This window comes from Bos mutus, chromosome 13 (assembly GCF_027580195.1).
Source record: "Bos mutus isolate GX-2022 chromosome 13, NWIPB_WYAK_1.1, whole genome shotgun sequence".
In the NCBI taxonomy this organism is placed as follows: Eukaryota; Metazoa; Chordata; class Mammalia; order Artiodactyla; family Bovidae; genus Bos; species Bos mutus.
The window spans coordinates 37,319,347-37,337,166 of record NC_091629.1 but is presented as its reverse complement, the minus strand read 5'-3'; the positions used below and the strand labels follow the sequence as shown (position 1 = coordinate 37,337,166).

The following is a 17,820-nucleotide window of genomic DNA, read 5'->3' as shown; positions in this document are numbered from 1 at the left end:
AATACTTAAAAGAGATGGGAATACCAGACCACCTTACCTGCCTCCCGAGAAACCTGTATGCAGGTCAAGAAGCAATGGTTAGAACCAGACAAGAAACAACAGACTGGATCAAAATTGGGAAAGGAGTACATCAAGGCTGTATATTGTCACCCTGCTTATTTAACTTATATGCAGAATACATCATGCAAAATACCGGGCTGGATGAAACACAAGCTGGAATGAAGATTGCCGGGAGAAATATCAATAACGTCAGATATGCAGATTACACCACGCCTATGTCAAAAAGTGAAAAAGAACTAAAGAGCCTCATGATGAAAGTAAAAGAGAAGAGTGAAATCTGGTTTAAAACTCAGCATTCAAAAAAATGAAGATCATGGCATCCGGTCCCATCACTTCATGGCAAATAGATGGGGAAACAATGGAAACAGTGAGAGACTTTATTTTCCTGGGCTCCAAAATCACTGCAGATGGTGCCTGCAGCCATGAAATTAAAAGATGCTTGCTCCTTGGAAGAAAAGCTATCACCAATCTAGACAGCATATTAAAAAGGAGAGACATTGCCAACAAAGGCCCGTCTAGTCAAAGCTATGGTTTTTCCATTAGTCATGTATAGATGTGAGAGTTGGACCATAAAGAAAGCTGAGCACTGAAGAATTTATGCCTTTGAACTGTAGTGTTAGAGAAGACTCTTGAGAGTCTCTTGGACTGCAAGGAAATCCAACCAGTCAATCCTAAAGGAAATCAACCCTGAATATTCATTGGAAGGACTGAAGCTGAAGCTGAAACTCCAATACTTTGGCCACCTGATGAGAAGAGCCAACTCACTGGAAAAGACCCTGATGCTGGGAGAGATTGAAGGCAGGAGGAGAAGGGGACGATAGAGATGGAGGTGGTTGGATGGCATCACTGACTCAATGGACATGAGTTTGAGCAAATTCTGGGAGTTGGTGATGGACAGGGAAGCTTGGCATGCTGCAGTCCATAGGGTTGCAAAGAGTTGGACAAGACTGAGTGACTGAACTAAATTGGGAAGGCTCCATGGCCGGAGGCACTTGATTCAGTTCCCCCTTTCTTCACCCAATCCCCACAGGTAGGAGGCAGCCTCATAACCATCACATTTTGATTTTCCACCTCGATAGCCTAAGGTCTCACACTGCACATGAACTGTGGGGGGTGCCCTCACTGGATCCCAGTGACGTGCGACCTCAGCCTCCAGGCCTCATGCCCCCATGTAGCCTGGACCAGATTAGTCACTGAGCTTTCTTTTCCAGCTCAGACTTTCCATGATCATTCTGTGGTCAGGCCAGGAATGTTTACTTACATTGCAGAGGGATTTCAACCACTGTCAGTGAATTCCTCAGGAATCTCTGCCTCTGCCAATTGCTTCTTTCACTGTCACGAGAGAAGGAAGGGCTTTGTGGATGTGACTGGAGGTCCTAAGGCAGCTCTGCTGTTCCTGTCGTGTGGGCCAGGGGCAGAGGCTCTAGCTTCCCATGGGCTGAGACGGCACCTCACAGGAGCCAGTCCCTGATCTGTTCAGTCTCCCAGGAAGCCTTCTCCAGGCCTTTGAGCCAGGTTCACGGGAGGTCCACATGCTGCCACAGCATCGCCAGTGCCATCTCTGCACTGCCATGTGGCTGCCTCTCCACGGTGCCATGTTAACCCCAGCACCTGGCATGTGCTGGGTATTTACCTTATTCCTAACAACTAATGAAATGGGCAGAGCCTCTCCATGGAGACAGAAACGCAGGTGTGGGGGTGCTTGGAATTACCCTGCTTCTGCTTATTATATTACTTGGGCAAGTCTCCTGCCTCAAGTTTAATAAAGAAGTCTGATTAGATGAATATTTTCCAAAAAGGTTTAAGAACACAAGTCTCTTTGTATTTTTCTGCTTCCAAAATGCTCTAAAAACATGGGTTTCTTGGTATTTTTCAGGCAAAAAAACAGTAATTTAGATGATGTGGCATACTACAGCTCCCTCTCAGAGACTCATGTACACAGTAGGATATTAAAAGCTCTGAGAAATCCCAGAGAAAAGATGTCAATTTAATTTATTTAAACCAACTTTCTCCAAAATCTCCTGGCCTCCTCCTCCTCCCTGAAGAACTGGTGTATTGATGCACACAGCCTAGGGGATCCCAAACTAGACGATTTCCAAGTCCCCTCATAATATACCCTACCCAGAGACACGGTAGCCTGATGTAGGGAAAAGACCAGGGACTTTGGAGGCAGACAGAGCTGGGCTTGAATCCTGGCCCTGTTTTATGGTAGCTGTGCGGCCTTAAACAAGTCATTTAACTTTCTAGGCTTGGATGTCCTCATCTATAAGATGAGTATGATAACACCTACTTGTTAAGGTTGTAGGTTGTTGAGAGAATTTAATGAAATAACAGGTATGGAACACCTAGTACCGTGTGTGACACACAGGAGGCCCATAATAAATATCAGTTCCTTTGCCCCATTACTCGTGACCCTCTTCTCTCATCTCTCACCCCGCATCCCCCAGACCTAGAGCCAGCCATTGGCAGGGCAGAGAATGTAGCAGGAGGTACGCTGAGACTAAGTCTCCACATGACCCTGACTGTGTTCTGTCAGTTTCATGGAAGGACCACACGTCAGCAGGACCAAGGTGAAGGGGCCAAAGGAGAGGCGGCAGAAGCTCCTGCCCTTCTTTGCCAAGCAAGTGTGTTCTCTCTATACTAGGCAACCAGATGCTGTTGGTAGAAAGAAAAGATTAAGAATGCTGTCAAACTGTTCCAGAAGAAATGGCTACTGTCATAAATCCACTACCTAAAATACCAAACCCTGCTCAAGTCCCAGCTTGAGGGCAAAGCCTTGGCCTGTTTGCCCAGACCAGAAGCTGAAACAAAAGCAGTGGTCTGAGTGATGGCAGCAAAAAAGGGCAGGGTTCAAGATGGCTTCTAGGAGCCTTGGCACCAGGACAGTTGTTTCAGGATCTGCCCTTGGAGAAGAGCCACCACTTGACAGACAAATCAAGCACCAGGTCTGTGCCAGGTACAGGGCTTGATCATGATGAAGGGAACCAGTTCTCCAGGGAGGCAAGAATGGGCTGTGGGGCTTGGCTCTTCCTAGGAACTGAGCAAGCTGGGTGGATGAATGCATTGAACTCTGCAGAAAGATCTCGTTTTTGTATATCTCCTTTCTTCCTTCCTTCCCACTGTAGGGCAGTGTTAAGAGAAAGAGCACGGGCCTTAGAAATGTAATTGGCTTCAATTCTTACTCTGCCTCTGCTAGTTTTGTGACCTTGAACAAGTTACAACCCCTCTGAACCTTGGCTTCTTCATGTGTAGGAGGAGGACCATCATCTCTACACCAGGGAGTGGTAGCCAAGACTGAAGAAGCTAATCTAGATGTATCCTGAAGTATGGCATGAGTAACTATGACATGGGGACAAATGTTGTTTTACTTCTAGTAGCTATATGTTGATTTAAATATGCACTAGAAAAATAACTAACCTACCAAGCCCTTCTATAGACGCCATTGATTGGTAGAAGGCTAAAGTAGCTATACAAGTTAAAGGAAAAAAAGAAAAGAGAGCTGATTCAAAGAAAAATACTAAGTAGATGATGCCATACCTGGTGTGTAGATATGGCAAAACCCATGAATATGTTACGTGAGTGAACAGGGGAGGGAAACTGTCCAGAACCCAACACTGTGGCTGGCACATGGCAGGCCTTGAAGGGCTTTTCTCCTTCTTCCTCTTCTACTCCCAGGAGATGAAGAAGATCAAGGAAGGGAGGAAGGAGGGAGGAAGCAAACCGACTGACTTATGTACCTACTTGATTTGTAAGTCTACTTTAGCCCTACCCTTTAGTTCCATAGTTTCCCTTTACGTAGGAGTTGCCTGCTTACCTCTGTTTCCTCTCAGACGCATCTCTTAGCTTTCCTACTAGAAAATGATTCTTGCCTAAGTCTTCTGATGTAACCAGGTATTGGAAATTCTAACAATACCTATATAATAAATTCTACCTATTCTAAATCCTCATCTGCAGCACTGTTCAACAATCCTTCGGAGCTTTGCAGGAGAGAAACAGGTTTTTTAAAATGTATTATCATATTTAAGTACAAAAACTTTTCCAGTCATGTCACATAGAGATCATTTTATCCACTGCTCTGTTTGGGTGCCAGTCTCTTGTTGCTCTCCTCAGCAATGGTAAGGTTAATACCCTTCCCACTGAAAGAGAGATCCATGGTTTATTGCCTTTGCCAATAATGAAAATGTTTGAGAGCCAGGTGGCAAAGCTGTTGCCGTTGGTATCTTTCACATAAACTACATCAAAAGAACCTGGATGTCTCTCCAGGTTGATGATCACACCAATTCTTCCCAGGTTAGCACCTCCAGTCACCATGCACAGGTTACCAGTGTCACATTTGGTGAAATCAGTAATCTCGCCAGTCTCCAAGTTCATTTATTAGGTGTCAATGCACATTGATGTGGGGATCGGGGTAGCAGATATGTGAGCATCATGGGTCACCAGATGAGGGGTTCCTTTTGTCCCCACAAAGATCTTTCGCACTTTGCACACTTGTACTTGCCCTTCCCAAGTGTAATTCGATGAACAACAAAGCGACCCTTGGTGTCATAGATCAAACAAAAATTCTCTTGAGTCTTATTAATGCTGATGACATCCATAAAACCAACAGGGTAGATTATATCAGTGCAGACTTTGCCATCAATCTTAATGACATGTTGCATGCAAATCTTTACTTCATCTTCTTAAGTCTGTTCCTTAGAACTTAAGTCTGTTCCTTAGGAAAATAATTAGAGGGAGACATTCCCTCAGCTTGTGGGGACTGGTAGATGGATGGGGGGCAAACACACCAGTCAATTTATCCAGCATCCAATTCTTTGGAGCTGCTATGCAATTCAGGTGCTTTTTGGGACCCTGAGGCTGTGCTAGGCACAAAGAGAGGGAGCTAAACATTTTAATGGATGTGAGAGAGAAAGAGACAGAGAGAGCATGTGTTACTTATGGGAGGAGAGGAAGCAGAATTCAGGAGGGGGAGATTGTGGGCCTTCAGACTTAGGTCCTGGCTCTTGAGTCTTTGGGACTGGCCTGAGTTGTCTTCCTGTTTCCTAATTGTTCTGGGTTTTTGTTTGTTTTCTCTCTTGAGGAAGTAGAAATTCAGAGAAAGGAAGTGACTTGCTCAAAAAAACAGGAACTTAAACCTGAATATCTCATTTCTTGGTCCTATTTCTTGCATTCTGTCATACTGGGGTACCTGGGCTTTCCAGTCCTAGGAAAACCAAAGCAGTTCTTAAGAATAACCTCAGATGACAGGAACAAGATGGCAGAAGAGTAAGACGTGGAGCTCATTTTCTCTGCACAAAGATACCAAAACTACATCCACATGTGGAACAACTCCCAGACATTATATAAAATATGTACTAAATATATATTTAAATGTATATATTTGAAGACAATACATGACCACTACATATATATCAGAATGACCCAAATCTAGGACTCTGACAGCGCCAAATGCTCGAGAGGCTGTGGAGCAACGGAGACTCTTATTTATTGCTCATGGGAATGCAAGCTGTCACAGCCACTTTGGAAGACACTTTTGCAATTTCCTACAAAACTCAACATACTCTTACTGTAAGGAACTGAAATTTTATGTCCACATGAAAACCTGCACACAGAAGTTTATGGCAGCTTTCTTCATAATTACCTCTTGGAATCAACCAAAATGTCCTTCTGTGGGTACATGGATAAATAACCTGTTTTATGTGAGGAAAATGAGATATCATTCAGCACTAAAGAGAAATGAGCTATGGAGTCATGAAAAGACATGGAGGAGATTTAAAGGCATATTACTAATATAACCTAATTACTAATACAATCTGAAAAGGCTAAGCACTGTATGATTCCAACTATATGGTACTCTGGAAAGGAGAAAGCTATGGAGACAATAAAAAGGTCAGTGGTTGCAGGGATTGAGGAAGGGAGGGAAGAATAGGCAGAGCACAGAGTAATTTAGGGCAGTGAAGCTATTTTGTGTGATACTATAATGAGGAGTACATATCATTATTCATTTATCCAAATCCACACAATATATAAAACCAAGAGTGAACCCTCATGTAAACTATGGACTTTGAGTAATTATGATACGGTAAAGTAATGCTCAAAATTCTCCAAGACAGGCTTCAGCAATACGTGAACCGTGAACTTCCAGATGTTCAAGCTGGTTTTAGAAAAGGCAGACGAACCAGAGATCAAATTGCCAACATCCGCTGGATCATCGAAAAAGCAAGAGAGTTCCAGAAAAACATCTATTTCTGCTTTATTGACTATGCCAAAGCCTTTGACTGTGTGGATCACCATAAACTGTGGAAAATTCTTCAAGAGATGGGAATACCAGACCACCTGACCTGCCTCTTGAGGAACCTGTATGCAGATCAGGAAGCAACAGTTAGAACTGGACATGGAACAACAGACTGGTTCCAAATAGGAAAAGGAGTACGTCAAGGCTGTATATTGTTACCCTGCTTATTTAACTTCTATGCAGAGTACATCATGAGAAACGCTGGGCTGGAAGAAGCACAAGCTGAAATCAAGATTTCTGGGAGAAATATCCATAACCTCAGATATGCAGATGACACCACCCTTATGGCAGAAAGTGAAGAGGAACTAAAAAGCCTCTTGATGAAGGTGAAAGAGGAGAATGAAAAAGTTGGCTTAAAACTCAACATTCAGAAAACGAAGATCATGGCATCTATTTCCATCACTTCATGGGAAATAGATGGGGAAACAGTGGAAACAGTGACAGACTTTATTTTTTGGGGGGGCTCCAAAATCACTGCAGATGGTGACTGGAGCCATGAAATTAAAAGACGCTTACTCCTTGGAAGAAAAGTTATGAACAACCTAGATAACATATTGAAAAGCAGAGACATTACTTTGCCAACAAAAGTCCATCTAGTCAAGGCTATGGTTTTTCCAGCCGTCATGTATGGATGTGAGAGTTGGACTGTGAAGAAGGCTGAGTGACGAAGAATTGATGCTTTTGAACTGTGGTCTTGAAGAAGACTCCTGAGAGTCCCTTGGACTGCAAGGAGATCCAACCAGTCCATTCTGAAGGAGATCAGCCCTGGGATTTCTTTGGAAGGAATGATGCTAAAGCTGAAACTCCAGTACTTTGGCCACCTCATGCAAAGAGTTGACTCATTGGAAAAGACTCTGATGCTGGGAGGGATTGGGGGCAGGAGGAGAAGGGGACAACAGAGGAGGAGATGGCTGGATAGCATCACCGACTTGATGGACATGAGTCTGAGTGAACTCCGGGAGTGGGTGATGGACAGGGAGGCCTGGCGTGCTGCGATTCATGGGGTCGCAAAGAGTTGGACACGACTGAGCGACTGAACTGAGCTGAATGTAGGTTCATCAGTTGTAGCAAATGTACCCTTTGGTGGGGGATGTTAATAGTAGGGGAGGCTATACATGTGTTGGGGCAGAGGTGAATGGAAAGTCTCTGCACCTCTCCCTAAATTTGGCTGTGAACTCAAAACTGCTGTAAAAGATAGTCTTAATTTCAAAAAGACAGCACATACACTGATAATCACAAAGCTCATATCCATTCTTACTAAAAGAATCCCAGTATTGCATGATGTGGCATGAGTCCCAGCATCCCTTCAGTCCAAAATGACAGAGCCACACAGGTTCTGAGCAATGAGATGTAAGCAGAAGTAAGCTGAGGAGGGTTTCCAGTAAAGCTTTTTTAAAGGATCACAGTCAGCAGGCAATACTCTTTGCCCTTTCACCTTCCTGCCAGAAACACAGGGGTCATACTTGGAGCAGCTGTCTATGAGCTTGAGGCCTGATTTAGGCTGGAACCTCAGAAGGGGGAACAGAGAGCTGGGAGGATCCTGGGTCCTTGGTATCAACTCTGGACAGCCTGGCCCAGAATTCTTATTTAGTAAGAATACAAAAGATGTTTGCTTAAGTCATCATTTCTCAGGTCTCTTTTACATGCAACCAATTGATGTTCCTAACTTAATATGTATTCAGTAAACAAATTCAACGAGTATACAGTGAAAAGTCTGTGTCTTTGTTTCTTTAACCACCAGACTCTCCGTCTCTTCCCTAGAGGAAAATCACTGTTACTTAAACCTTTTCAGTTATTGCTTAAGCACATACAAGTATGTGCAGGCATCACTGTGTGTGTCTGTTTTTTCAGTGCTCTTTTGATGATCATTTAAATCTAGAATCCTAAACCTTAAGCAGAGAAGGCAATGGCACCCCACTCCAGTACTCTTGCCTGGAGAATCCCATGGACCGAGGAGCCTGGTAGGCTACAGTCCATGGGGTCGCTAAGAGTCGGACATGACTAAGCGAATTCACTTTCACATTTCACTTTCATGCATTGGAGAAGGAAATGGCAACCCACTCCAGTATTCTTGCCTGGAGAATCCCAAGGACAGAGGAGCCTGTTGGGCTGCCGTCTATGGGGTCACACAGAGTCGGACACGACTGATGCGACTTAGCAGCAGCAGCAGCAAACCTTAAGACTTACAGGTGTGAAACACATGAAGACCATTTTGTTGAGATTCTCAGGGGAGCTCAGAGAAAGGACCACACTTGTTGACAATCACTGTGTCCAAATAAGCATTTGGATGAGAGTGTGTAGAATGTGTGATGGTGTGGGGACTGAAGAGAAGCTTTGGCCTACTAACGGACACCAAGCCCCTCATTTCCAAGGTCTCCAACTGAGTTAGTGATGGAGCCAGGATTAGCATCCAAGTCTCTAGTCAATTTATTGCTCAAATGTCACTGAAATGTAATCATTAAGAACAGAGACTGTGAGCCAGAGGAAGTGCTCCTAGCTGCTTTCCTGGGACCAAAGCTGAAGAGAGGCCAGGTGTTTGGGGCCTGCTGGAAGCAGGTGGTGCCTAGGAAAAGCTTTATGCAGAGGGATGCCAGGACAAGCCTGAGCCCTCTATAATTTATAGCTTTCTTTATAGATGCATGAAACTAAGATCTGAATCTGATGAATTAGGAAATCCCCACTTGTCCATGAGAATTAAAGAATTGTTAGTATCAGATGCAATTGGTGAAGATGAAAACTGCCAATTAAACCCGTTTGCCAAGAACCAATAATTCAAACTAAAATAATTCATGTGACATAAGTCACATAAAAAAACTAAGTGACTTATGAGTATAAGTCACATATATATAATGAATCCATGTTCATTTCCCTATCCAGTATACAATAAGATCAAACCAGAATGGAAAGTGCACCCTTTGCACTCATTCAGAACTGCCTTGTTTGAAAAGGTGTGGATGACCCTGATGACTAAGCATGGTGGTTGGGTGGGAAAGAAAGACTGAGAGCTGGTCATGTGTGATTAAGCCTATTCCAGGCCTTTTCCCTGCTGAGAATGCCCTTTCCTCCAATTTTTGTTTGTTCACACCTACCTTTTAAGGTGTGGCTCAAATGTGTCTTTTCCATGAATCTTTCCTTGAGCCCCTTTCCACTGTGATTGCTCCCATCTCGGTGAGTTCGCAGAATGTTGCTGTACCATGTCATCCCATTTCTCTTCTCATCTCCTCTGTTAGACTATCAACATTTTAGAGGCAGGGGCTCTAAAGAATCTACCTGCATTGCGCGGGACCTGGATTCAATCCCTAGGTCGGGAAGATCCCCTGGAGAAGGAAATGGCTACTCACTCCAGTATTCTTGCCTGGAGAATTCCATGGACAGAGAAGCCTGGCAGGTTACAGTCCATGGGGTCGCAAAGAGTCAGACACAACTGAGTGACTAGCACTTTCACATTTCTTCTATTTTATTAATACTTTTTTTAAGAAAAATAAAAACCTTCTTGTTACATAATTTTACTTGCCTGTTAATAATTTATTATTGCCCATTCATTCTAGACAGCAGACAATACAGCAAAGCAAAATCAGGGAATGCAAATCATTTGCATTTTGTTGTACATTCGAGGCTTTTAAAATTCCTATATTTAATAACAAAAAAGAAGCAGACTCGCAGATGTAGAGAATAAACTAGTGGATACCAGTGGGGAGAGGGAAAAGGGGGGCAATATAGAGATAGGAGATTAAGAGATACAAACTATTAGGTATGAAATCAGCTACAAGAATATATCATACAACACAGGGAATATAGCCAATATTTTATAGTAAGTATAAATGGAGTACAACCTGTAAAAATTGTGAGTTACTTTATTACTATATCACTATATTGTATACCTGTAACATATAATATTATACATTGGCTATACGTCAATTTTTAAAAATTCATACAGTTAAAATTTCTACCTTTATAGGTGTATCAAAATTGGGTCCTTCTATACATAAAGTTTTAAGATTTTCTTTCATGTTATTGTATATCAGTAACGTCAGTGATAATATGGTAATTTTTAATGAATGGTAATATGTTTTTCTGATTATAAAAGTGTGATATGATTTATAAAAATTGAGAGAATAGAAAATTGCATACAGTGTCAAGATTATCTTTTAATCACACCACACAGATAGACCACTATTAACATTCTTGTATATAGCCCTCGATACGCTGGAATACTAGATTTTCTTCTGAGAGCAAGTGTATGTATATGTATCACACTCATGTATACTTACTTAAATATATTCATTCATGTAAGTGTTTTAACTTAATATTAACATCTTTCAGTGTCAAATTCTTACATATCTACATCATCCCTTTTCTTTTAAACTAATGAATGAATTTATTTTTGGCTGCGCTGGGTCTTCGTTACTGCACTTGGGGCTTTCTCTGGTTGCAGCGAGCAGGGGCTGCTCTCAAGTTGCAGTACCCGGGCTTCTCATTGCAGTGGCTTCTCTTGTTTTGCAACACAGGCTCTAGAGCAAGGGGACTTCAGTAGTTGCGGCCCTCGAGCTCAGTCGTTGTGGCTCATGGGCCCTAGAGCACAGGCTCAAGAGTCGTGGTGAACAGTCTTAGCTGGCCCTTGGCTTGTGGAATCTTCCCAGACCAGGGATAGAGCCTGCATCCCCTGCGCAGGCAGACAGAATCACTCTACCATCACTGTACCAACGTGTGGATCTGCCACAATCTAATATACTTCCTATTACTGAACATGGACTCTTGTTTTTCCAAAATATTTCCTCTTATTAACAAATTTTATGGATCATTGTGTTAAATACATTTGTATATGTGTACTTTTAAATGTTTTGGTACAAATTGCCCTCTGAGACGTGTTCATCTTTGAATTTCCCAAAGTGTCTAAAGAGAGCCTTGCACATTGTGGACATAATAAATTGGGGTGGATAAATGCATGGAATATAGAAAAATCTTTGCCTCTCTCTCTAATCTTTCTTCTTCTCTTTTGAGACCTCAGTGGAAGATCTGTTGATTCTTCGGGCACCATGGGAAGGGCCCAGGTTAGAGGCAGGACCAGTGCAAAGTAACTGCCTCAATTCCCTTAGCACTTTGGAGGCTGGGGAAATGGGCCCTGAGAGGGAGCATCTGGTTCTGAGCCAGCCTGTGGCTGAGCAGCTGAGCAAGTGTCAGAGAGGGCCCTGAGGCTATCGACTCCTAGCCCAGCCCTCCTTCCCCCTTCATACTCCCCTGGACAGCCCTTTACCTCTTCCCAAACCTGTAGATTCTTCATAAATCATATTTATATCAAGTAACTTATGTCAGGTGGCAAAAATAAAGTGAAACATGGTACATACAAGTTACTTACTATAAATCATCCAGCACGTGAGTGACCCCGAAAATCTTTTTTCCCATTTATTATTAGCACTTGACCTGAAATGCAGAAGAAAGAGGACAAAATTTGGAGGCCAGAATTTTAAATTTGAGTCTGGCCTCCATTCTCTCCCCTGTAACATGGCAATTGTACTAAAATCTGCTTTCTTAGGAACCAGGTAACGATCGGGGAGATGGTGAATATAAAAGCAGATGTTGTGATAATTGTACTGTATTTAACAATGTTGGGGCTTTCCTGATAGCTCAGTTGGTAAAGAATCTGCTTGCAATGCAGGAGACCCCGGTTTGATTCCTGGGTCAGGAAGATTCGCTAGAGAAGGGATCGGCTACCCACTCCAGTGTTGTTGGGCTTCCCTTGTGGCTCACCTGGTAAAGAATCTGCCTCCAATTTGGGAGACCTGGGTTTGATCCATGTGTTGGGAAGATCCCCTGGAGAAGGGAAAGACTACCCACTCCAGAATTCTTGCCTGGAGAATTCCATGAATTGTATAGTCCATGGGGTCCCAAAGAGTTGGACACTACTGAGTGACTTTCACTTCACTTTACTTCTTAACAATGTTAATATTTTCTGCTATTGATAAGATTGAAAAATATTTCCCTACTCTTGCCAGCTCAACCAAGAGGCCTTTCTAAGGTGGGTTTCTTAACAGAAAGTTGGCAGCAGAAAGAGGGTGATGAACTGGAAGCATGCATTCTAATTTCGGGTGTCATGGCCTCAGTGCTCTCCTCGGAGGAAGAAAGGAAGTTCAGTCCCTCAGTCGTGTCTGACTCTGCAGCCCCATGGAGCGCAGCATGCTAGGCTTTCCTGTCCATCACCAACTCCTGGAGTTTACCCAAATTCAAGTTCATTGAGTCAGTGATGCCATCCAACCATCTCATCCTCTGTCATCCCCTTTTCCTCCCACCTTCAGTCTTTCCCAGTATCAGGGTCTTTTCCAACGAGTCAGTTCTTTGTGTTAGGTGACCAAAGTATTGGAGTTTCAGCTTTAGCAGCAGTCCTTACAATGAATATTCAGGACTGATTTCCTTTAGCATTTGCTGGCTGGATCTCCTTGCAGCCTAAGGGACTCTCAAGAGTCTTCTCCAATACCACAGTTCAAAAGCATCGATTCTTAGGTGCTCAGCTTTCTTCGGAGTCCAACTGTCACATCCATACATGACCACTGGAAAAACCATAGCTTTGACTAGATGGACCTTTATTGGCAAAGTAATGTTTCTGCTTTTTAATGTACTGTCTAGGTTAGGGATAGCTTTTCTTCCAAGGAGCAAGCATCTTTTAATTTCATGGCTGCAGTCACCATCTGCAGTGATTTTGGAGCCCAGGAAAATAAAGTCTGTCACTGTTTCCACTGTTTCCCCATCTATTTGCCATGAAGTGATGGGACTGGATACCATGATCTTAGTTTTCTGAAGGTTGAGCTTTAAGCCAGCTTTTTCACTTTCCTCTTTCACTTTCCTCAAGAGGTTCTTTAGTTCTTTGCTTTCTGACATAGGGGTGTTGTCATCTGCATATCTGAGGTTATTGATATTTCGCCTGGCAATCTTGATTCCAGCTTGTGCTTCATCCAGCTCGGCATTTCGCATGATGTACTCTGCATATAAAGAAGTTGGACAAATGACCTTTAACACTCTCCAAGCTCTGAGCCCACGCCAGCTATTCCATGACCTTAGGCAAATCATTTCTCTAAAGGCCTCAGTTCTCCCATCTGTGAAAGAAAGGGTTGGGCTGGATGACCTCTCTGGGTCGCTTCCTTTCTGAGGATTGACTCAACCCCAGAGACGTGCCCTCTGTCCATTTTGCTTCCTGGTGCCCTTCTGGTGCCTGTGCTCTTGGGCAAATCGCCAGCCTTCCGGGTGGTGTCCCCCAAGCCACCAGGTGGTGGGCTGTGGCCTCCTCTCTTTCCTGGTTGGTTTTCCGGCCCCAACCGGAAAGAGGTGACTGAGTGACAGCTGGACAGATTGAACCACCCCTCCTGTTAAGAGATTACACACGTGTGCTGAGCGGGGCTGCCCTCTGCGGTCCCTTCCTCATGCCCAGGATCCATGTCCTCACCCTGTTCTGGGGCGTGGCTAGCCTCCTCCACCCTCCCCCACTGTTCTCACACTAGGTGCTCCCCATAACCTCATGTTCAGTCTTTTCCCAGAACGACTTGATTGCTGTCCTCTCTTTGATCTTTTCCCGCCTTCTCCTCAATAAGTAAGTCTTTTTTCCATCTCTGTAATTGGAGCCCGTCACTCGTTCTGCACCTCTTTTCAGCTCTTATCAGTCTCTGTGTTTAAGAAAAGTTCAGCTTCTGCCTAAACTGCTTCCTGTCTTCCTCCCTGAGGGAAGCTCCCTGAAGGCTGGATGTCTGCAGTTCTGACTACCTTTGACCCCCCTCAACAGGCATTGTAAGAAATCAGTGCTGACATGAGCTATGAAGGACTTTTACACTTCTACTCTTCCTCCAGCATTTTGCTTTATTCGTTTGGGTGAGAGTGGGAAATGTGGGCATAAACACATTAAAGTCGAGGCTTTCATATTAGTTCTGCAGGGACGCTTCCTTCTGTTCAGCCCTGAGTTACTAATACTATCATCCCCAGAATCAGTAACACTCTCCTGAATGCAAGGTCCAGAGTCACTCATATGTCACTGAACTGGAGGATTCATCAGGGACAGGGCAGCATAGACAGGCCTCTGCTGTCTGGCAGACCTGGGTTCACATCCTGCTTTGCTACTTGGTTAGCTGTGTACCCTTGTTAAGTTCCTTAGCTTCTCTAAGCCTCTGGCTTCTTGTTTATTAAATGGGATTGCATTGAAAATATCTTCCTCGGAGGACTGTTGTGACACTTAAAAGTCAACTGATGTGAAACTCAGCACAGAGCCTGGTGTCAGGAAAAGGTGGCCAACCATCCAGACCCACACGCTCCCCTCCTGAGTCAGATCATGTATCATTAGGTGCCTGATGAGTGACACAGGGCAAGTTGCAGAGGCTCGGGTGGAGAGAAGTCACTGCATCTTGTCACTTACATGTGTCATCACAGGATTCCTCAGGATGCTCTGGAGGGTGAGTGGTGCTGGCATCACCAGACCTATTTTTCAGAGGAGAAAACTTAGGCTCAGAGAGATTAAGTGATTTGCCTAAGGTCTGTGTGATTATAAAAATGTGTGCTTGTGATAAGTAAGAGTGTGTCTGAGGCTTAAACCTCAGTTTGCCTCTTTTAGCACCAGCCCTCTTTCCTGGAACAGCACACTGCATTGAGCACGAGGAGGGAAGATCTTTGGCTTGGTAGTGAGAGATCCTGATGCAGAGGAAATAGAGAAGGTGTTCCAGGCAGGGGCATTTTACAAATGGGTGTAGAGGCAGGGAAAACATATGGGATTCCAGGAAAAATGATTAGGTGTGTTTTGCTGAATAGGAGAGTTAATGTAAGAGTAGCAGAAAAGAAAAAACAGAATTCATTTGGACATACACTGGAGGGTCTTGAATGCCAGACTAAAGAACTTGAGCTGCGAGAGGCCCTGGGGAGCCACTGAAGGTTTCAGAAGAGGGGATGACCTGATCTCATCAAGGAGATGAGAGGTCTCCAAATTGTGACTCCCCAGGAATGGTTGGAGAAACTGATGCTTAATCTGAAGAAGAAAAGACTTGTTGGAAGGGAAGGGTTTTTTTTTTTTTTGGCATATTTGGGGGAGCATGTGATCTTTGTTGGGTGAAGAGGGGATAGGTGGGTTTGTGTGGGGTCAGTGATGGATGGAAGAGAAGCAGTGAAGATCAATGGGCAGAAGCTCAAGGGAGATAGACTTTTTAGGAGGAACTTTCAGAGAGACAGACTTAGAGAAAGAACTTATGGTTGCAGGGGTAAGGATGAGGGGAAGGGATAGTTTGGGAGTTTGGGATGGACATGTACACATTGCTGTATTTCAGATAGATAACCAACAAGGACCCACGGTATAGCACAGGGAACTCTGCTCAATGTTATGTGGCAGCCTGGATGGGAGGGGAGAATGGATACATGTATATGTATGACTGAGTCCCTTTGCTGTTCACCTGAAACTCACAACATCGTCAATCAGCTATACCACAATACAAAATAAAACGTTTAGGAAAAAAAAGGAGGAACTTTCTAGTCCTCTCAATGCACTTTGAACTCCAGTTACTGAGAGCCCACCGCATGCGCTGGGCACAGTGATGCACTGAGCATGGAGCAGTGAAGCATACAGTAAAGCCCCTGCCCTCACAGACTTCCTGTAAAACAGGAAGGGGGACATGTGCCTTAAACAGAATCATCCCCGACATGGATGTTACAGGCAGAGCTGCCTGTTTCATGTAGGGACTGCTTTGAGACTGTGCATTCCCTGTCACCGGAGTTTTCAAGAGATATGTGTCAGGAAACAGGATTCTTACTATGGGAGAATGGCTGGGGGTTAGATGATTCTTATAAGGTTCTGTACCTTTACATGTGTTGTGAAATTTTCAGCAACTCTAAATCTCTCAATTAGAGGGAGAAAAAAGGCAAATGATCAATTAGTGTCTCTCTCTCTTTTTTTTAAGTCCATATTTGCACGTTCCATTCTAACTGGAGTCTGAGGTGCAAAGTGGGTGGCCAAGCAGGAATTTCATCCTGCGTGTAGCTGGGTGACTCCACCTGTGAATTGAAAATCATTTAGCTGAGATTGTGACAGCATGCAAATTACGGCCCGCCTGCAGGCTGGGGCTGCAGCTGCAGCCATGGTGCAATCCTCCAGCTGCTAACAGGGAGTCGATTCAGGGTGAGGACACAAGGCCCTGCTGCTGAGCAGTTAGAAGCTGCAGGGACCAGCGAGCAAGTGGCAGGCATGGGAGGAGGCAACCCGGCACCACCCTGTCTATAGGGGAGTGTCATATCTATGACTTCAGGGTTTGAAGCCTCACGACAGTGCTGAGAGGTGTCTGGGTAGGCTGACGGGAAAACTGAGGCTCAGAGAAGGAAAATGACTCTGCAAACCACACAGCGGGCAAGCCCCAGAGCCCGGCTTTCAGTTGGGGTTTCTGAATCCAGCATGGGCATCTTTCTGCCACACCACCTTGGGGTCAAGAGTGATCAGCTACAGATCCTTCCAAGGGGATGCCAAGGGGTCATTGGGCAGGCACCACTGTCCACACTGTGGGTCCCATTGCAAAATCTATGACACTTGGGAGTGCTTTAAGGGCATTGAGAACACCGATAACATCAGCACGAAGGGGCTACGCTGAGCGGTACCAGAGGCGGTGCTGAGCACTTGTGTTCATGCTCTCCTTTGACCCTCCCTGAGCTTCTAGCTTAGCTTTACCAATGTGAAAACCAGGACTCTGAGAGGAGGGCTATGTCAGAGCCAGAGTTTGGACCCAGATCTGTGTGATCTCAGAGTACAAGGGCAGAGCTGCCTACCTGTCATCTGACAGGTTTCCCTGCCAGGTCACTGAAAGAGATGCCAAGGGTCCAGTTCTTGGCTCTCAGGCCAACAACAACAGCAGTAATAAGCAACTCCCCCATCCATTTCTTTATCCCTCTCTTGAGGGCATGCACAGCCCTTTACATCCACTCATTCCCTTGGATTCACACAGCTCTTGGGTTTCTGGCAGGACTGATTCAGCGTAGTGAGACCCTTGCCCAGAGTCTCAGCCAATCCCACGGCAGGGGCCAGGACCCACGCCACACACCCAGCTGCTGATCAGGGTCCAGCTCACTTTGCTGTTACCTCTCTATGCTCTGCTCTCTTGTGGACCATCTGCAGGAGCCAACAGCGACCACATTCCATGGGGCCATGGATGCAGAGCGGCCAGGCCTGGGAATGGCTGACCTACCACCTCACTTAGGCAGCCAACCTCCAGGTTAAGCAGAAAGACTCTGGAGTCACTCACATAGGGGTAGGAATTTCTCCCTCCTGTAAGACAGCAGAGGTAATGGTACCTATGCCATAGGACTGATCTGAAGACAAGAAAAGGTGACACACGTGAAGTGTTTAGCCAATGCCTACCCAGGTTGGGTTCTACACTGACGGGAATTATTATTTCCAACTTTACATCGATTGATTGATCCACACGTTCAAAAATAGGTGTGCTCCTGCCATGCGACAAGCCCAT

The 17,820-nt window shown here is 44.6% G+C and overlaps 1 pseudogene; it reads right to left on the bottom strand.

Moving 5' to 3' along the window:
- Positions 1-4,123: 4,123 nt before the first annotated feature.
- On the bottom strand, positions 4,124-17,820 carry LOC102268535 (small ribosomal subunit protein eS4-like; annotated as a pseudogene).